General features: G+C 39.3%; 1 protein-coding gene and 1 long non-coding RNA gene across 4 annotated transcripts in view; one reads left to right on the top strand and one right to left on the bottom strand.

Moving 5' to 3' along the window:
* BRINP3 (BMP/retinoic acid inducible neural specific 3) overlaps window positions 1-22,817 on the top strand; it is a 298,580-nt gene that overhangs the window by 88,790 nt on the left and 186,973 nt on the right. The window lies entirely within an intron of this gene.
* On the bottom strand, window positions 1,475-20,822 carry LOC119860726. The gene is made up of 4 exons (XR_005294616.2): window positions 20,701-20,822; window positions 8,740-8,841; window positions 7,734-7,920; window positions 1,475-3,298 (listed from the first exon to the last, which is right to left on the bottom strand). It is a non-coding gene; the product is annotated as an uncharacterized LOC119860726 (long non-coding RNA).

Below are 22,817 nucleotides of genomic sequence, written 5' to 3'. Positions count from 1 at the left end.
ATAGATTTCCTCCTGTATAGTAGGTAGTTTAGTTTAGTGCCCATCCATTTCTATTTTGCCTTGCTTGTTGCTGTGTTTTCTTTAGCTTTTAACTTTTTTAAAAAAAGATGTCAATCTCATATGGAATAATAAAACCATGCAATGCTTGTAAAAATCTTCTGTACAAAGAAGAATATACGTGATAGAAAGGAAAGGAGTAGTTGCTATAAGCATGTATGTATCAAAGGAAGACTAAAAAGATTTGTGATGCTAACAATGACTGGATTAAAGTGGAAATTGGGAAAGTGGCTTAATTAGACATAGCACTTCTCTGCTGCCAAATGGCAACAATTTATAGAAGAGTACAATCAGTAAAATGATTAGAGATTGTGTAACTGTCTCCTCCCATCCCCCCAATAATGAGTGGGAAATAGAAATGTGTCCTGGTTTCTTTTTGTTTTTATAACCACTAGAGAGTATGTGTGTGATTTATTTGATCCCAAGACTGCTTATGTTATTTATGAGAGCTAGGACATAAGGCTCCAATTCTGCAAACATTTAAGCATGTGCTTAACTTTATGCACGTGAGTGGTGCCTACTGAACTGAAGGCCTCAAGCCACTTAAAATAAAGCACAGTCTTTAGAACTTATTTGTATGAGTAGTTCCTCTGAAAGCATGGGACTTTTTCAACCCCCGCACAATTCAGAGTGGTCTCCTTGGTGCTGTAAGTAGGTTCCCAGCTGCCAATGGTCCTCAAGGGACCATTGTAACCTCTGGGGTTTATCAGATCAGAGCAAGAGTTGACCACACCCCAGAGGTAGGGGCAAAGAAAAGGAGCATCATAGAACTGATCATGTCAGCTGTATGTCACCTGATTCTTCTTACACAAGAGGAATCCTTAGGGGGCTGAGGAAGCCAGCATTATTATGCTTTATCACCAGTGGAATGGAAGAAAGGTACCATAACAGGTGCTAGAATCTGATCTGTTGCTTACATCTCTGTCTCCTGTGCCAATTTGGCTTAACTACTTTGCACTAGATGCCCATCCCTGGCCCATATTGCCTCTGGCTTAAGTATATTCTGAAGCTAGATCTCTCAAGTTAGCAGTACCCTTTTCAAATAGGCAACACTCACTGGTTATAAATACAGAACACCATGGTTTATTTACAACAGTATTTACATGGAAACCTAAATACTAAACCATACACAATCATTGAGCATTAACAGTAATACATTGCTATGAAATTTTCAATTATAAAGTGAAATCTCTCTTAGCTCTTAAGGTGTATCTATCTATATCCAATTGAGATGGATGCAAGAGCATGTTGAGCATTAAAGTCTTGTGTAAGTACTTTGGTGAATCAGGACCCAAGTTGTTAGGAGTGTGTGTGTGTGTGTGTGTGTGTGTGTGTGTGTGTGTGTGTAATATTTTACACACACACACACACACACACACACACACACACACACACACACACACACACACCCCTAACAACTTGGGTCCTGATTCACCAAAGTACTTACACAAGACTTTAATGCTCAACATGCTCTTGCATCCATCTCAATAATATTATTGTAATATTATGTAAAATAATAATATTTTACACACACACCCTTTAAGAGCTAACAACTTGGGCTCTGATTCAGCAAAATACTTACACAGGAGTTTAATGCTTAACATGCACTTGCATCCATCTGAATTGGGCATATGATTAAGGTATTACTTAGAAAATGGTAAAAAATTAAAAATAGAAATCAATGAAACTTAAGCACATGCTTGTCACCTTGGTCAAACAAGTTACATATTATGCTTGCCTTGAGAGAAAAGGACTTCTCCAGAGCAGAATCACATACAAATCACAACAGGAACCTTCCCTGAGTTGAAGACAATCTTCATCTGAGCTTCTACCTTCTGTTAGTCTCCCTGCTCTTATAGTTTCATAAGAGATTTGCTTAATTATTTGTGGAAGTCAGTGCTTCTTAAATGAAGTAGTAGTACTTGTATTCTCTATGGCCCAGTTAGAGTGACAAATATTTATACTTGAGGTGGTCAGATATTCCAGCCAGCAAACAGCTGTAGTATACAAACAGGTTAATCAGTACATTACACTGCCCTCACATCCAAGAAAACAATCCACACATTTTCAACTCAGGATTCCTATTATCTAACCTGAAGGCCCTTCTAAAATGATATTCCTCATTAACATGCTGCTGTGCTCCTGAGCCTTAAAAAGAGGCCAGATTATTCATAAACTTTTTCCTGAAGCATGGCACACATTATGAGGGAAACTGAATGTGTTATAAGGTTTCAGATACTAGATTTATAGCTATGTTGTAACAATTTATTCAAATTGTATTTTGTTACCATAAGTAGTGTTCAAGTATTCAAGGCTTTCATTATGCTAGGCTCTGTACACACACACACACACACACCCCCCCACACACACACCCCCACCCCGAGAGAGACCCTGCTCAGAAGGGCTTGCCACCTAAATAGGCAAAATGGACAAAAGTAGGAGAAACCAAGCATCATCACCCCATTTTACAGATTGGTGAGTGAGGCACAGAGATTTTCACCCAAGGTCACATAGGTTCAATTCCTTATTCTGCCAGACATCTCCTACATTTCCTGCATCCTAATCTAGTGCCTTTACCATAATACAATTCTTCCCTGTCAGTCAGATGCCAGACCAAGGGATTTCTAAGTACAATGAGGTTTTTAGCATAAAAGATGCACATCTGTCTGCCATGCAATCATCCATTTTAAAGGTGTTCATTTGAAGGATGTATAAACCGCTTATGTTTATTTATGAAATGCTAGATGACTCTCCAAGCAATACAAGCAGTGGTATATGAAAGACAGTTCTGATCATTATTTTCTAGAAATATTTCTTATCTAAATATTGGTCACTGGTTTGTCTCATCAGTTAGATATTCACAAAAATGGGTAATTTGGAGCAATAGATAACAGCAAATAGATATAAATTGGCATATGTAGTAATGTTGACTCTGACTAAGCCCTGCCATAATAAGAGGTGCTGAGTAAAACTGAAACACCAGTAGCTGAACAGAAAAACTTCATTGTCTGCACAGAGCTAAAGAAAATCATCTTTCATCACAAACAACAATTGAATTAGCTAGCTGTGGTTTACATTTATTTTCAATAAAGTGCCACTGCTTCATACAAATCAGTGATTAAAATTAAGACAGAAGAAAGAAACCATTCTTCCTGATGTCAATTCTGATTCATCAGATGTGTCAGTATCCCAAGGATAATGAGGGATGGATTCGCTCTCCTAATAGACCTGGGCGATACATCTGAAAAAGCAAGTGGGAAATGAGTCATGAAGCTTTGTCAGATAGCTTGAGTTTAGCAGGAATCTAAATTTATAAACAACTCTTCAGAATGCCACATTTCCTCAAAATAAAATCATTGATGCAGCTAATTGCCAAAACATTGATGATACTCTTATATTCTATACAGGGTGGGAGTAATTTTACAAAAAGCAGCTTAATGTAAATAGATATTATTTTCTTGTTGTCTGCTCCCTTAGGTTTACTGTCAGGCCTTAAAACAGTATGCTTTAGCCTTCTAGAAACCAGTACCTTTATCCAAGGTGAATGATGGTATGCGAGAATGCCATACAGGAACACATAAGTTTAAAATCCTTTTATGGAATTTGATTACATTTTAGTTCTCAGTACTGTAACATGAAATATATTCAGTTCCTGTAAATTAATATATTTGAATGCAAAATATAGCTCAGTGTCCATACACTCATATTTGTGGATAAATATACATTATATGAACACCCTTCTTAGTGAAATTCAATTAACTAGGTCAAGCTTCCTGCAAATTCTCAGTTCCATTTTCCATTTAGGGCCAAATTCTGATACCCTTATTCATGCTGATTAGCACCCTACTCCATGAGTAATCCCACTGGCTTCTATGGGCCTACTTGCAGAGTATGATGCTACTCAGGCTGGGGAAGAGAAGGGTATCAGTATCTGACCCTTAGCCAAAATAAGGAAAGAAAAAGTTAAGATTATTTAAATAAGCTAGATGTATTCAAGTCAGCAGGGCCTGATGAACTTCATTGTAGAGTATTAAGGAATTAGTTGAAGCAATCTCAGAACTATTAGCAATTATCTTCAAGAACTGCTGAAGGATGGTTGCAGTCCCAGGAGACTGGAGAAGGGCAAAGATAGCACCTAGCTTTAAACAGGGGAACAAAAAAGGAATCAGAGAATTATAGAACAGTCAGCCAAACTTTGACACCTGAAATATACTGGAACAAGTTAACAAACAATCAGTTTATAAGCACCTGGAGAATAAAAGAGTTAAAAAGGACTAGCCAGCATGTATTTGTTAAGAACAAATCATGCCAAACTAACCTAATTTCCTTCTTTGACAGGGTCACTGGCCTAGTGGAAAAAGGGGAAGGAGTAGATGTGATGTATCTTGATTTTAGTAAGGCTTTTGGCCTAGTTAGTTCCAAGTAACATTCTCATATGTGGTCTAGATGAAATTACTATAAGGTGAGTGCACAACTGGTTGAAAGACCATATTCAAAAAGCAGTTATCAGTATTCATTGTCAATCTACTCAGGTCCCACAGCAGTCAATCCTGGTTCCAGTACTATTCAATATTTTCATGAATGACTTGCATAATGGAGTGGAGCATATGCTTGAAAAAATTGCAGATATCATGAATCTCGTAGGGTTTGCACACACTTTGGAGGACAGAATTAGAATTAAAAATGACCTTGACAAATTGGAGAATTGGTCTGAATTCAACAAGGTGAAATTCAGTAAAGACAAGTGAAAATACTTCAATTAGGCTTTGTCTACACTAGCACTTTTGTCGGCAAAATGTTTGTTGGTCAGAGGTGTGGAAAAAAACCCACCCCCTGACCAATGCAAGTTTCACCAACAAAAGCATCAACGTGGACAGCACTATGTTGGTTGGAGAGTGTCTCCCACTGGCATAGAGCAGCTACGCAGGAGACCTTACAGCGGCACATTTCTTGCAGTACAGTTGTGCTGCTTTAAGGTCTGTAGAGTAGACATAGCCTTAGAAAGGAAAAATCAAATGCACAGCTACAAAATGGGAAACTATTGCCTAGGTGATAGTACTGCTGAAAAGGATCTGCGGTTATAGTGGATCACTAATTGTGAGTCAATAATGTGATGTAGCTGTGAAAAAGGATATCTTCCTGAGGTATACTAACAGGAGTGTTGTATGTAAGACCAGGGAAATACTTGTCCCACTCTACTTGTCCATTGAAGATAGGACAAGAAGTTGTGGGCTTAATGTGCAGCATTGGAGATTTAGGTTAGATATTAGGAAAAAACTCTAACTCTAAGGGCACGTAAGCTCTACAGTAGGTTTCCAAAGAAGGTTGTGGAATCCCCATTACTGAAGGTGTTTGAAAACAGGTTGGACAAACACTTGTCAGAGATGGTCTATGTTTACTTGGTCCTGTCTCAGCAGAGGGGGTAGGATTTGAGGACTTCTTGAAGTCCCTTCCAGCCCTGTGTGAATATCTTTTTACAAACATTTATTGAAATTAAGTCTCAGTCTACACTTCAAACTAAGTATTATACATAGCCTACAGGATTCTACTAAGGCACAAAGAGGCAAATGTAATACACATAATCAAACAGTATATCAGTAAGGAATAGAACTGAGGAGCTTGACTCCCTACCTCCTACTCCAACCATGAGACAGTCTTCAAGGGCCAGATTTTGATATGTCTGCCTCTTTTCCGTGGGAACTGTCACAGTGTCAGAACAACTGCATCTTTAACCCCTCTCCAAACCCTGCTCAAAGACTGGCCCTCAAATCTCAGGCCTCTAGCTTTCATCTCACTCTGGACAGGCACCTGCATCCAACTCTCCTCTGACAAGGGTTTTAGGTGGTAGCCCCGACACTTTACTGTGATTGTCCCAAACAGGTCTGACAAATGTTCCTTAGTTTCTCTCCAAGGACAAAGGACACTTCTCTTACCATTAGCCAGACAACCTTCATAAGTAGAGTAAGTTTACATAGAGGACAAAATTATACAGAGGAAACACACACTAAGAAACATATCAGAAATCATTCATCTTCCACAAGGGGAAGTCTAGCAGGCCAAGTAATTCCAACACTTTCAGCAGGATTGCCCCACAACATCCCTTTGAAAAAAGGGCATGTTCATTTGCTGGATCAGAAAGAAGGCCCTGAATCTATTTAAACTGAGCATCTTATGCACAAAGCCCCTTGTTTATTTCCTTGGGCCTCTGATACCCATTTGAACTGATATATGCAACCCACTCCTGGAGGAGCTATGGTAGCGCCGCCATATGGAGTTGAGTACAGTTCTTTGCCCACAATGATATGTAGAGCATTCGTAAAATGGTATACAATGGTCTCCAAAGATACTGCATGGGATTGCACACTCTCTCATAGGTAGTTTGTACTTGCATTGTGGGTGCAAATCTATGTATTTGTTCCTCTAAGTACTTTATTGCAGATGCATTGTTTCTAGTCAAAAATACTTGAACCCCTGTGTGCACACTGGATAACTGTTTGGACCTGCCACCTATGGGAAGGGCAGATACCAAAATAGTGAACACCCATCATACCCAAGGGCCTCTGAAAACCCTAAAGGCAGGCTGTTTTCAAGTTTATTCAGTTCCTGTCTGATAGAGAACTGCTACTGTACTGCATGTGACTGGCAACCTTTTAGCTTTTAATAGATCTAAAACATTGTGGTGAGTGGGGACCTGATCATTTCTGCAGAAAAGCTTTTATGTAGTACAGATAAGTTGCAAAATATCCTGGATTTCAAAGACACACACACACACAATTCAGAAGAATACTTTCTCAGTTACATTAGAAAAATATGTGTCATTTTAGGCAAGCTCAGTTTCAAATTATCTTCTGTTCAACAGTCTGCTTTGCTTGTAAAAGCATAGAAATGACTGTTTTACTGACAACTAGGCTTGGTGTTTAGTGCCTGAAAATAACCTGCAAAGTACGGCATGAAATCTTATTAAAATAATATAGTAAATTAAATCCTTTTCTTTTACAAAGGTGAAAAATAGCAATAGCAAACATGGCTACTTTCCTGGAAGCATATTTTCAAAATGCATTCTTGGTGGGAACTCTAGCTTTGAAAAAGAATGTTTCATTTACTTAAATTATATAGCAATATCTCTTGGTATAGCAAGCAGAGATGGGGACACACTGAGAAGGGCTTTTGATTTTACAATACCTCAGTGATCAAGTTTTGGGTCTGCCAAATTAGGATGGTAAGGATTTTTATTCCTATGTTACCTTAACCTTTAAAATTCAGGAGGTTTAGACAAATGACACCAGTTTTGGTCCATATCTATTTTGAAATAACTGGATCTGGAATCGTAACAAAAATATATAGAACAACAAAGTAGGCAAAAAAAATTGGAAGCCTCTGACATTAATTTTTCAAGAGCAAGCTCCCTAGTTGTAATACAGGTTCCAAGCCTGCTCCTAGTGAATTCAACAGGAGCTTTGTTGTTGATTTCACTAGGAACAGTGCCATATCGCAGACCTGTTTATTTTAGCATATAATTAGTTGGCCACACATTTGCACTACATTTACATTCCCACTGTTATCCTAGTCTTTGAAGATGAGAGTTTTGGAGCAAGTCCATTAATATAGCGACAAAATAATTCCAGTATTTTCAGTTATACAGTGTTTTCTTGCTTAACTGTAATTAGTATTCTTACCACAGACATCTTCCTGACAGTGCTCCCTTCCACCCTACTGATCAGGTCACTGAATGAACCTTCAAAGTACAATATTGGTCATACATTCTTCAGACTTCAGAGTTGAAACCCCAACCACATCAAACATCTTCAGAAAGTCATCCGTTTAGTGGGCAGTGTAAAAGGAACTGATGACCTCATTCCATTCCTAAAGGAGTGGTATCCACAGCATTAAAAATACGAACCATAGCCAGAACCGATAGCCATGTTTACAGTCTCATTATAGCACCCAAGGGCTGAACTTGCATGGAAAATGAACCACTTCCTCCCCTATACAGGTGGCACCTTCAGGCTAGATTTCATATTTGATAATACACTATATAATGACTGCAATCTTTGTTTTTTCAGTAGCACCATTTGTCTGGCTCCTGGATTTCTGCTTGAAAATATGGATAGCAGGTGTTAGAGCTCAAAGTTGTGACACTAGTCCAGGTGCTAGCTCATGCCAAGGCTCCTACCCCTCATTGAACACTGGCAAATGCACACTTGGAAACCAGTATGGCTCACCTGTGTGTTCATATTGTTAAAATAGGTATTTGATTTTTAGATACGAGTTTAGAATTTTGACTATATGAAAGGTTTCTAAGCTGCTGCATCCATTATTCTCAACTAATGCATCTATATCCTATGTTATACGGCAATATTTCAGTGTTTGCTATGAAACCAGAAGTGCCCACAATCAGGAGAGAAGCATTACCAGGTGTGAAATACTAATTTACCACAAAAGATGTCATCTCATGCCCAACAAATGAAGACATCAGACGAACCATTGTGGAACATCAGTGGACAAAATAAATACTTTGTTGATTGCTTTTCCCATACCCACGAAGAGGGGACATGCACAAACACTTGTCCCATCACAGCTTGAATTCTGAGACCCCCCAAACCTTTTTAGTTCTAATCCTGAAGGATGTCCTGAACAAATCAAGGCAGAGAAAGGGATCCAGATGATACTGGTCACCCTTACCAGCTCCAGTTGAATCATAAACACTGCCTGAGATGAAACGGGATCAGACTTTAACAGCAGCAGCTACAACAGTTCCAGCACATCACAACTAGCTTCTCTTTTCTGCAAAAGGACAGTTATTACCATAGTTGATACCATTTAAAAGACTGCCAAATGGGGTGCGCTGGGCTGGAGTGGAGTTCTAAAACTTTCTCCAGCTAAAGGGAAAGGAAACAAGAAATGATACTAAAATGAAAGTTTTATTTAATACTTTACATTTGAAATGCTATAACAGATTTACTTTTTCTGCATCTTTAATAAAAGGTTAATTTTTTTTTTATTAGTAGTACTAAGGCCTCTGTATACTAAACTCTGAACTTGTTTAACACTGTTTAATATTGGACAGCAGTTGACTTAACACCTTTGGTCCATAAAGTCCATCTAAATTAATACAGCAGGTTCCCCCAACCTCCCTGCAGAGTACTTTGGACATAAATAAGTTTTCAATTTTTTTACTTCTATCTGCCTGCCAAGAGCTCATACACAAAGTAATAGGAAAAGTTTTAGATAGAGAATATTTATATATACTTAAGAACTTGCCATTTACTCATTCATATTGCTAATATGGCTCACAAACCCTTGGAGTGGTTGCTATGTCTGGTTTACTCAAATCAATCATTTTATTAGAATTTAAATAACAGAAGCATTAGTCTTCAGAATTAAAAGGCATTCCCCCCCATCATGGCTATCAGATTTTATCCTCATTCTAGTTTACATTATATCAGTAGAATTGCAGCTGTTAGGTTTCAGAGTAGCAGCCGATAGTCTGTATTCGCAAAAAGAAAAGGAGTACTTGTGGCACCTTAGAGACTAACATTTATTTGAGCATAAGCTTTCGTGAGCTACAGCTCACCTCATCGGATGCTTTTCCGATGAGGTGAGCTGTAGCTCACGAAAGCTTATGCTCAAATAAATGTTAGTCTCTAAGGTGCCCCACAAATACTCCTTTTCTTTTTGCGAATACAGACTAACACGGCTGCTACTCTGAAACCATGCTATCATTGGAAACCAAAATAAATCATGTAACATCATTGATGAGTCATGAGGTCACACCATGATGATTTTGCAGCTCTCTAAGGCTACATCTGTATGAGCTTGGGGTGTGATTCCTAGCCCGTTACGTATACTCAAGCTAGCTTTCTCTGAGGTAGCACACTAAAATGGTAGTGTAGAAATGGTAGCATAGGCAGCAGGGACTGACAGCAAGGGCTAGTTGCCCTGAGTACAAGCTTGCCTGAACCCCATTCAGAGCAGCTAGTCCATGGCACCACAAACATTACTTATGCTACTATGTCTACACTATTTTTAGCATGCTAGCTCAAATAACAGCTAGCATGAGTATATATTTGCAATCTGGGAATCACACCCAGCTTCTAGTGTAGACATACTCTAAACTTCTGTTTGATGCTACTTCTTTTCCCTCATGACCTTTCTGGCATCTCAGATGGGGGCCAAGGAAAGCTTCCAGGGGTTGGTTTCACTGTTCTCTCTAAGCTGTGTCCATGTGCACGCACACACAGATCCTAACCCCCCCCACACACACACACCCCAAGACACCGTGCGTACAAACATTTGCACAGAAGAATTTGCATTTTGCGTACACAGCCTGTAAAAAAGATAAAGGGAACATTGGTTAGTTTGCACAATATTGTTCCTGCTGCCTCATGTCTGTAGGGGATGGGAGGAGTGCTCTGGAAGCAGGCATTCCATTTGTTCTGCCTGAGACAACACATTCCATTGTACAGGTACAGTTTTAAAGTTGCATGATTTTGCAGCTCTCTAAGATGCGATCTATACTATGAGCTAGGAGTGTGAATCCTAGCTACATACACATACTGCAGGCATCTAGAGGGTGGATAAATTTTTGCATGGGGTATAGAGTTCAGCACCAAAACACTCCAGGATCTGTAGAAACCTTCAGAAAAGAGGGGGAGGGGAAAGAGTCAGCATTTTAAATGTTGTGATGATTATTTCACAGAGCTCTAGCACATAAACAGAAAACAAGGATGAACAAGCTTTCATCTGAATCAGTAAACTGAGTATGGCTCTTTTAAAACAGCCATTTCTCTTCTCTGCAAAATATTGGACCATATGCTGGCATCCAGTTCCACTGGCAGAGGGGAACAAAATGCATCAACCAAACATACGTTTGACTCCACCCACCAATCTATTAAAGGCTATGCACAGATGAATAGTTTGAAAATCGACCACCATCTTTTATTTTTTAAAAGGAATAAAATAAATCCTCCATTGTACTTCATTTTCCTGAAGCAACACACACTGTCAAGGGCTATGCAGTCAGTGAAATATACTACAGATTATAAATACCCTTGGATGAACTGATGATTAAACAAAGTATACATACTTAGGTATCTAAAGTATGTATACAGTCTCCATGGGTGTAGTATCTGTGCACCTCACAATCCTTTTATATGTATTTATCCTCACAACACTCTTGTGAGGTAGGGAAATACCATTATTCCCAGATGAAGAATAAAGGCACACAGAGACTAAATGACTTACTCAAGGACATACAAGATATGTGGCATAGCAGCGAATCATAGCCAGGTCTCCAGAATTCCTAGCCCCTGATCACTGGATCATGCTTTCTCTTCCAGAAAGCTAATAATGGCCTGACAGGAAATATTTATTAGTATTCTTTTAACAGGACACTGCTATGGAAAGCGAAATGATGTTGATGTTACATTAACTATTTAATATTTATAGTGCCACTTTAACACAGTTGAGATCAGTATGGGCACTTGAATTTGAACCTCCGTACTATAAAAGAGATGTCAATCGGAAGCCTGGAATTGCTATTGTCAGTAGGACTACTCAGAATATCGAACACTACACCTAGAGTAAATCCTTGCAGGATCGAGCTTTGAATTGGAAAGAAAACAGTGTGGGTTAGTAAATAGTATGCACAGCACAGAATACTGTGTGACAGCAGCCTTTTTAGTATGTTCACTTCAACAGCTCAGGGACAGTAAAATGGAGCAGTCAGCACTTGCTGTTCTCTTTCCATTACTGTAGCTCTTGGTTTGGGTGGCTTCCAGTATCTGGTCAATCTGCAACAGCACACGACTCCTCTCTTGAGGCTGAAGATTATTTTTTATGAAACTTAATTTGTGCTAGTGTCCCACCCTCATTGTGAATGTTGGCCACAGGGAAGGAACAAATACAATTTGTAATGCTTGAGTTGAATGAAGTACAATGTTCATTCCTGAAAAAAAAAATTAAAATTGTACCATGGAATATTGCATTGTAGTCAAAGGGAAATACCATTAGATGGAATGTGGCTCTTATTGCCATTGTTTATTTCCTCACATGCTGGGTATTAGCATAAATATAGCACAAAATAAACAGAGGACAGATTCTCCTTTCCTTTTGAGCTCTACTCAATGCAGGAGCAGAGCATAGGGTTGCTATAAGAGGTAAAGATTGCTTTAGGACCACCTTTACACCTTCCCCTTTTTCTGGGGCTATTCAGAGGCATACCTGGCCCATGACACAAATTAGAGAAGCCTCTGGGGGGCTCTAATTGAAACTCAACTGTAATACTGTATGGGTTGTTCTGGCAGTTGAGAAAGGAATGTAATGATCTGTGCCCTACCACACTCCTTTCCCAGACATGTCCCCATATGTCCCCCTACAGCAGGAATGATACACAGCAGTTCCAGGAGCTCTACATTGCCTGATGAACCATCCTACTCTGGGGATATTTCTCAAGGACAATTTCTACCAGTCAAATGGCATCTTTACGTTGCTGGAGTGGGGTGAAGGAGCTGGAGGGGAACACAAAATCTGGTGCCAAATATTCTTCGTCTTAATCCGTGAGAGCGATCTCAAACAAAAACAAACTTCAACTGCATCTGAATCATTCCCCCCCCCCCAAGATGCCCATATTGAAATAAAGATAACTGTCATTTCATTATTGTACTGGTAAGAGATTTTATTTAAGAGTCTGCAATTTTCAGTGAATTATATTTAATACAATGAGTATATTTAGGACTAAATTCTGTTTTTACCAATGAAGAAAATCCAGATTACCTATACTGATTTTTGGAGTCATTCCAGATTTACACTTGGGGTAACTGAGAGCAGAACCAGTCTGTATTAGTTATGGAATAACTTAGCAGATTCAAATGTTGTCAAAAACATTTTGTAGATATGAGTGACAAATCAAAACTGTTGGCATCTAAACTGAGAAAAATCACAAAGGCTTGTACCTATTTCAGGGTATTTGAAGTACATCTGCATAGTATCTTTTATTTGAAAACTAGAAATGAATGTCTGTAAATGAAGTATGGTAACAGAATATCATATTTATTATCAAAAACTAAATATACTTGTATTGCTTGGATAAAGGACTTTTCTCCCCTGCAGTATGTGGCATTAGTGAGTCTGCAATTTCGAAATCTGAAATGTCATGAATGCAGATTGAGCTGACACTTTTGGCAAGATAAGAGTATTTCATCTCTTTCAGAAATGGTTAGTGTAGATTGGTGGGTGAGGAGACATGTATTTAGAATTTGTAATACAAACAGAAAGCATTTGTTCTCCTAAAGAGGGGATTTCTTAAATTCAGCGGCTCATGCAACTGGCTTATCCAAGAAAGGCTTTCAGTTCTTGGTCAGTGCATGTTATCTCTATTCAAGTCATACTTGCACAGAAGTTTCATAGTATTCCCTTATTCTTTGAGATAATTTATTTTTCAGCTTGATCCCAAATAAGTGGTCAAAGCTGGTTTTGTTCATCTGTGAACTAGTGAATATTACCTTAGTGCTAAAAGTGCCTATGAAATTCAAACACTATGGAAATACCAGCATTAAGTGTATATCCATTTGGAGTATTATCATTTTATTTTTTAACTCCTCAAGCAACATCTCCCCTATAGTTTTCCTTACTACCTTGTGAATAGCTGGGTGCATACAACTGAAGTGGTGATACAGTGTAATGTAGCAGATATAACGAGTTGCCATTACAGATCCATGCTCTTTTGATGTGATGAAGAGATCAACAGAAAGATTTCCATGTTAATATTCTGCCATAGAGTTTACATTCTTGCCTTTGAGGTCTCCATTCACTTCTACTGCCCATGAACAAATTAATTATAATTCAAGCTTACTGTGTTTGTCAGTCACATGCAGTGCTACTGATTTCTCTCTCTATCTCCCTTCTCTGTACCCTCATTCATTTTTGGTTTCATCAATATATCTTCAGCGTGTGTACATCAGCGTAGCTCCATGATCTTCAATGGTACTATGCTGATCTGCACCAGCAGACAATCTGCCCACCATAAAAAGTCTGTAGACTTGTCACTGCATTGATTTCTTGAAAACAAAGAGAAGGTGGCATACAATTTTTTCATTAAAATAAACTTACAGCCTGGTTTAAAGAGGTTTTGTACTGAATTACCACCCACATGTCCTATAAGTATAAAGAGGACACGGTCTGCAATCCCTGCTCCTGATCTGAGTGGAGACATGCTGGTTGGCTTAGTTTGTATATGCTATAAGCTCCCATCCTCTGGGAATAAGAAAGGCATGCTTATTGATTTGAAGCGGTTACAGAACAGACTGGTGAGACCTTATCTGAAACTACAAAACTGGCCATGACTCACCCATGAATGACATATTAAAAAAAATACAGTTAGGTAAATAACAATTTCACCACATTCCATCGTGTAGAAAAGGCCTAGTATGTTTTTCAGAATGCTAGAATTTTGGACAAGATACTTCATTTCCAAAGAGGTACATTTGGAACCAGATTAATCTGGAAGTAGTGCACCATCAGACATTGTTTAACTGCCATAATTCATTAAGTATCTCGTTGTACTTTAACACATTATATCTTATTTATTTCTATGATCTGAATAAATGTACATTCAAGTAGGCAATATACTGTGCGACACAGATACAACATTCGGGTATCAAATGTTTCCCTAATGTCCCTCCTCATGAAACAAAGCAGACCTTCTCACAAACTATATTATCCTGCTTCCAGGGCTGCAAGAGATGAGAGCCCAAAAATAAAACAGACACCTCAGGTTTTAGAACTGAATACATTTTGTGTGATAGACCATGGTTGAAAAATCTTGCCAAATTAGATATTCAAAATAGAACTCAACTGGGAACAGAACATAATAGCTAAAGCAGTTAGAAACTTAGGCTAGATTGTGCCCTTGATTGGCCCAGGTATCCTGGGGCAGGTGTGCAGATCTGTCATGTAGCCATCAGAATTCCAGCTGATGCTGTCAAAATTACTTTGGGGTCACAGGGCAGTGCACACAGATTTGTCCATTGCTCTACCCTTGGGGATGTTGTAATATTTTCCTCATTTTGTTTGTGTTTGTACAGAACCTAGCACAATAGGGTCCTGATCCTTGGCTGGGGTTCCTAGCCATGATTACAATACAAACAACTAATACCATCCTCTTCAGTATACAAAGGAGTATAGGAGACATCCTTATCCAGCCCTTCCTGAATCTTTAAAGCAACTTGTGCCTGGAGGGGGGGCAAGAAGGGAGCTTTTTCTGCAGCTGACTTCTCTACCGAGTCACTTATAGTTGGGAAAAGTTCCTTTTCACCTTCTCCCTCACCTCACCATGCATTTGTATGTAGGTACTGGCACAATCTAACCTTGCATAGTCTAGGAATATGGCTCTTTCTGGGAATGCAGTCCCTCAAAAGGACACAAAACCAAGTGCCTCTCATTGGGTACATCTGTATCATTGGAGCCCAAAAGATACTCTTCCACAGAAGAATAGCCATGCTAATCATCCAAGCCATTTATAGCATAACTGACTCCAATATGAGGCTCATTCATATTACACTACCTAGCAGTTCTGGTATCAATTTGGCGGAAAAAAACCCACACATACATACACACTCTTTCCTTTAGAAAGAGATTTACTCTCAGCCTCCCACCACTTCAGGAACTCTGACTAGATGGAGGTTACCTTTCTAATTTTTATTCTCTGATTCATCCATCCTTGAAGCTAAAACACTGATTATTTTTCATAACTGAAGCCACAAGAACCTCCATCCGCTACAAAACATTTTCTAAACCAGTGACTCTAAATTTCAAATTCTGAAGAGAACAGTAGAATATATTAAATTAATATCTCAACTTCAGTAAAGCATTTGAAACAGTAGTTTACAAAATCTTATATGAAAATAATTCATATTGGCTTGGATATGACCCTTTGGAGGCATCTGCATTTAAAAAAGTACTCAAAAGTAAATGGCTGTAGTTGATAGAGAGCAATCATGTCAACCCCAAACGTCAGAATGAAAATAAAATTAAAGTCACTTGCATACTCACTTATCTCACTCAAGGGATCAAACACGTCATCTTAGAGTCAAAGCAGTATTTGAAAAGGGCTTTGTTGAAAGTGCTCTGGACATTTCAGTGACATTCTTTAATGGCAACAGTTTTTAGCTTACTTGCATATAAATAATGTCTCCCCCCCACACCTCCAAACCCCTGGGTGCATTTCATCAATTAAAAGCACATTTAAAAACCATTAACAAACACACTGCCAACAACTGGCAGAATTTATTCAAGCTCCAGAATAAATTTAAAGATGACAACACAACTAGCAAAAAGTAACATCGCCCACATCTTTTTATACTATATTTTTTTTATTAAAATCCCAGAGAAAGGAGGAGCAGCAAATACCAGGGTGATGGGTGCAGTATAAGAGCTGTCAGAGTTCCTTCCCCACCCTGAACTCTAGGATACAGATGTGGGGACCCGCATGAAAAAACCCCTAAGCTTATTCTTACTATCTTAGGTTAAAAACTTCCTCATGGTACAAACTTTGCCTTGTCCTTGAATAGTATGCTGCCACCACCAAGCGTTTTAAACAAAGAACAGGGAAAGAGACCACTTGGAGACGTCTTCCCCCAAAATATCCCCCCAAGCCCTACAACCCCTTTCCTGGGGAGGCTTGAGAATAATATTCTAACCAATTTCTTACAAAATCATCAAAGATCCAAACCCCTGGATCTTGGAACAATGGAAAAAATCAGTCAGGTTCTTAAAAGAAGGATTTTATTTAAAGAAAAAGAAAAGGTGAAGATCATCTCTGTAAAATCAAGATGGAAAATACTTTACAGGGTATTCAGATTCAAAACACAGAGGATCCCCCCTCTGGGCGAAACCTTAAAGTTACAGAAAACAGGAATAAACCTCCCTGTTAACACAGGGAAAACTAATCTGCCTTGCCTGGCTTACCTATACTGGTTGCAATATTGAAGACTTGGATTAGAATGGGTTGGAGAAGATGGATTTCTGTCTGGCCTCTCTCAGTCCCAAGAGAGAGCAAACCACGTAAACAAAGAGCACAAACAAAAGCCTTCCCCAACCCCCAAGATTTGAAAGCATCTTGTCCCCTTATTGGTACTTTGGGTCAGGGGCCTGCCAGGTTAGCCGAGCTTCTTAACCCTTTACATGTAACAGGATGCCTCTGGCCAGGAGGGATTTTATAGTACTGTATACAGAAAGGTGGTTACCCTTCCCTTTATATTTATGACAAGAGCCTATATAGAATACAAACACAACTGAACTATAAAGTGAGGGAGAGGATCTGTTATACTCAACTGTTTTTTATGCAAATATGCAGAAAGCAAGCCAGGGAGCTCAGCTATAAGTGGTCCAGGAACCTAGCATTACTAAAGACAATCAATTCAGCATCTCATGCACATATTCAGCCCAGAAAATTGTGGCCTTGAGCCAATCAGAACTCAAGGGGAAAAGGTCATATAGAGTATAGTAGCTGGCTGACTTTGCCAACCAGACTCAGTGGGAAAAATTCAGCTAGGAGGACATGTGACCCGAAAGACAGACGTCAAGAAAAGGAAACTGTTATAAGGCCGAGTCTCAGTGCCTGCGTTGCTTTGACTACAGGTGAAAATATGTTCTATTACCCAGTAGGGAAGTCCTTGTGAAGATAATTTGTGGCCTACCATACTGTAGCTTATGGAGCTGAAGGCAGCAATGGGAAAGACCCTCTTGACATCTGTAAAAGTTATATGAAAGAACCAAGAGAGCTCAATGAGATGAGGATCTGTAAATGTTTAATTTGAATCAGCCAGAACAACTGGGAAAGGACAGTATCACACTGCAAGTAGGAGTCCTATGGATTTCCAGGCATTGACTTATCGTTGTATTGGATCTCAGCAGTAGCATGATTGTGAATACAGGCAAGATTTTCTGACCTGATCAGATTGGAACTAGAACTGGGTCAGCTGGTGACTAAAGGAACGGCCCTATAAGCCAGAAAAACTCAGACTAGATATTTCATTTGTGTTGCAAAGGCAGAGGAAAATTTGGTATAGATTGAAAGACATTTCAGCTTCATTCGAATTCTGAAGTAGACACCTGGTGAAATTAGGTGATGCATGCTAGGGATATATTTATATGTATGCTTGGCTTAGGCTTCTGTATGTTACTCACACAACTTCTGATAATTTTAAGAGATTATTCCAGCCTCTCATTAGATCTAAACTACTGTCAGTGAGACCTGCGATTTCATAGCATTTCTGAAATTTAGGCCACTTTGAGGCCTAAATATTGGTTTAGTTGTCTAACATTAAGTACCCAAGTTTGGAATTTTTGGCCTAAATATATGCACTAGTAAACTAGATAACTGTGATCCTCATTCTTTGAAAATGATAGGAGGTATTAATAAAACAGAACATTCAAGAGCCTATAAACAAAGTGCCTTGTTTAACATCTTTCATGCCATGATCAAAAATAGAATCATGATCATTATGTACTTTATAATTCAGTCAATCACAGAGCATGACACTTCATATTATAAAATACTGTAATAGTTTTTAACATGGATTTAACCAGTGGTTATACACAACCATTGTGTTACTGCTTTTTCTATTCCAAAGCAGTCCAATTGTCAGGACACAGAACAAGACAGTCAGAACTAGTGCTCAGAGCCAGGGATGGAGTTGGGTTCATGATCAGGAATCACGCCAAAGATTAAACCCAGAGTTAGAGTCCGAAGCCACTCCAAAAGGTCAATCCAGAATCAGAAGTCACCCCAGGGATCAGAGCCAGAATCAGAATTAGAGCCACACCGAGGCCAGAGCTAGAGTCAGATGTCACTCCAAAGTCAAAGATAGAATCAGCATCAGGGGTCAGGATGAGGAAGGAGGAACCAGAAACAAAGAATGGTAGCAGCAGCAGGGATGAGGCATGGTAGCAAGGAGTAATATCCAAGCAAAGAAGCAGGGATTTAGGTCTTAACTACCGTGCTAAATTGTCACCACTGCAATCAATGCAGCAGCATCAATTTAGCAAGTCTGGTGAAGACAACTAGAGAGCACTTTCCTGTCGATGTAATTAATCCACCTCAATGAGAGGCGGAAGCTTGTTGACAGGAGAGCATCTCCCACCAACATAGTGCAGTGCAGACACCCTGCTAAGTCGATGTAAGTTATGTCACTTGGGGGTGTAAAAAAACCCACCCCCAAGTGATGTAACTTACGTGGTAGCGTAGACAAGGACAGCGTCTCAGGGAGTTCAAGCACCAACAGGCCTAGCAACTTGTCACTCAGACAAGGGGTGGGACAGGAATGGGAAGCTGATGTGCCATCAGCTACTATTTATCTGACCCTGCTAAGCCAGTGGGAATATGGTGTGATAGCAGAGAATTAGCAGCAATTCCCACAGCTGACCATATAGTACAGCAGCCCAAAAGGTAAAAAGCTTGCTTTGGGAAACCGCCAACCCCCACCGTGGCTGGATTCAAAATTTGTAGTGCCTGAGACCAAGAACAAGTTTAATGGCAACTCTTATTTTTTAATGCTACTAATAAGTATTTCAGCATCCTGAAAACACTTTATTTTAGTTTCAGCAATGAAATAAATAGCAAAGCTTGGCTACAGTCTTCAGTGGTTCTTGGATGTCATTTGTGTGTATGATGTATATGCCTATAGATGTTATTCAGTGCATTTTCTTTATTCTTCAGAGACATTATTGTGCCTTACATCCTTAAAGGCTGACATCTCACTGAAAACTTTGTTAAAAAAAATTAGAAACTCTTCTGTGTCTCTCATATTTATTGTCTTTTTATTCTGACATTTTCTCCCAGTAATGAGATTACCATAAAAATAGCATCCTCATTTCCTAAGAGTTCATCCTTTCCTGCTGTTTACTGATCACCTGAAGATATTGTCCAGAATTTGTGCTGTTATAAGTTTTTCCATAAAAGCCATTTGTAATGCCACAGACTGAGTGTTATCTCATTTCAAGGAGAGACTAACCTGCAGGGAGCAGACGCAAAAGCAGAAGCAAAGATTGTTTATGAAGATTCACTCATTAATAAAGAATGAGGCAACATAATACACAGCTGATTTTTTTCCTAAATAGAAAGTTTTGCCAAAGCTGACCAAGACAGGAATCCACAGTTTTGAGAAGAAATGTCTATTATTCTGCTATATTGCATTTCTTACTGTATCATGACATTTCAAAACAAAAATGAAAAACACTCATATTTGGCAGGTTGCACTTAAGATGTGACCACACTTGAAATTATGCAACCCTAACTGTACAGCAAATTAGGATTCATTTTGCAAAATGTTATGATTGTTTACCCATTGATGTCAAGACAAGCAGTAAAGACTGGAATGAAATATATAGCTAGGAAATTAAATTCATTCAGGGGCTTGTTTGTTTAAATGGCAAATTAGTCACCCATTTCTGAAAGCTTATGCTTTCTGGTGTCCCAGTTTAGTTTTTTTTTTCTTAACTATGGCACTATCGTCTAATAAATCTAGTGGAGCCCTGATTGTCTCCCCCCCCCCGAGCCTTGTAATGGGGTCCCTGCAGGGCCCTCCTAGCTCCTACCCATGCTAGGCTGAGAAAGTCCCACAGAGACCTTGGTGTAGTGCTCACCTGGTGCTTTTATTCACAGGCCATGCTCCCACTACTTTTCTACTATATACATAGTCTACCAGCAGGACAGAAAAGGCAAGCTCTTGCTCTCTACATCCTCTTGTCACATACAGCAGCTTCCCTCTTTCTAGCTCCTCCATAGCATCTTTTCCCTGGGGCTTTTATCCAGCTCCAGCCTGATGAGGCAGCACAGCTGTTCCAGCTTCCCCAATCAGGACCAGGTGGTCTACCCAGCTCCAATTCAGCTCCCTAGTTTTCTGCTTAGCACCTTGTCACAAGCCTCCTAAATTGAGGCCATGGATTCCCAATGCACAGATTCTTCTGTTACTTTTGACTTCCACAGCTTCTGACTGATCCAGATACTGTAGATGTGAGTAGATAGGTGTTATATGGATATGTCTGAGTTTCAGCCAGTGGTGAACAAACTTGGCTGAAGGTAAAATGTTAAGTTAAAGCTGGAAGAACTTATTATTTTGCCTTTCCTCTCTGTACAGTAGTTTCAATGAAGAATTAGATCTGAGCAGGAATATTTCACTTGAGGCTCATTTCTACAAGGTGCTGATGAACACCCTATTTAGAAAGCTCAACTCTGAATGATTTTAATGGGTACTGAAGGTACTCGGTACCTTGCAGGACTGACCCTGAGTGCACTGCTGTGTGAGAAAAATAGAAGTCACAGGGGGTAAGTGGCAACACAGGGAGCCAAAAAATATATATTGAGGGAGTAGGGCAGGCAGGCATTCACTGGGAAATAGGCAAGTTAATCAATCAACTCAATCATTACTGAAATACACTGGCTTAAAAACAGACACATAAAATAAAGGAGTTTGAAGAGAACTCTGGTGCCAATAGACATATGCAGGGAAAATCAGGGATGATTAGGAAACACAACTAGGAGTCCGGTGGCACCTTAAAGACTAATAGACTAATAGGAAAGGAATGAAACAGCACTGGAAATCTGAGCTCAACTTCAAACTACCATTTTTAAAAAAAAAATAGTTTGTTTTTTCCAGGGGTTAAAATGAAGATCTTGGAATGACAGCAAGTGACAGACAAGATTTTCTTAGTTTGTTTAAAATAAATGTTTAGCGGATGCTTTCTTCAGGAGCAAGGAAGATGAGATCACTCTTGTGTTCCTATATTATGTTGTGAACAGTATACTGTAAGTCTGGCCCTCATCAAATGCTGTTTCCACATTGAGAACCAAATGATCTCTCTTCACTAGCATGTGGTATTTCAGACCAGGAAGATGAATGGGAAAGGAAAGCCTTTCCTCCTCTGCTTTAGGGCTGTACTTTGTTACATCTTCTTCCATAATAAGAAAAGAAATATTAGGACAAAATATCTTCATTAGTACACCAGAAGTAAACTTTCTTGTGTCTGAGAGTCAGTTCAAGAAATGAGCCCAGAGGCCTTTACTAATAGCACAATAAATTATTTTAGCATAAGGACTACAATTTTTCTCTTTCCCCAGCTCCATCCTTCAAACTCACTCCAGCTTTTGCAACAGTGCTTAGTTTTTGTTGTTCAGAGGTTGGCCAGGGCATTTTATTTTGTGAGAACTAACAATGTTTCCTTCAGTCTCCTCTTAAGCAAAAAAAGCTAAGACAACTTCGACCCTACCTCCTATATGAGGTTTGTCAAGCAATTCCATTCTAGACCTTTAGCTTGCAAACACAATTGCCAGAAGTATATTCAAATCCAAACCTGAATGGGCAGTACTTTCTGAGCAACCAGAATACATTTCAAAGATTGTGCATGTGTTCAGCTCCATTCCATCTGGCTTCTCCAGGCCCCTCACCAAAAAAAATCCATTCAATTTTCCTTCAACCATCACAAATTATTCTTTCCTCTGCTTCCAAAAATTAATTTTCTCCACCCTCTAAAAATCCAGTCCCTCCTTTCCCACAAAACAATACCCTTTTGCTGGGCGTGGGGAGATAGGAACAACACTGACAGCTACACAGAATAAGGGAAGATTGGTGATGGGTTGTGATCTCATTGGGCAGAGGATTTTAGTGTCTGGGAGAGGCACAAGTCTCCTCTGAACAGCTGGTAAGCTGCATATAAGTGAACTGGCAGCAGTGTGCACCTGCAGGTCCTGATCTATGTGGCAG

The sequence above is a fragment of the Dermochelys coriacea genome, chromosome 8, assembly GCF_009764565.3.
Source record: "Dermochelys coriacea isolate rDerCor1 chromosome 8, rDerCor1.pri.v4, whole genome shotgun sequence".
Lineage (NCBI taxonomy): Eukaryota > Metazoa > Chordata > Testudines > Dermochelyidae > Dermochelys > Dermochelys coriacea.
This window is presented reverse-complemented; position numbering and strand designations above follow the sequence as displayed.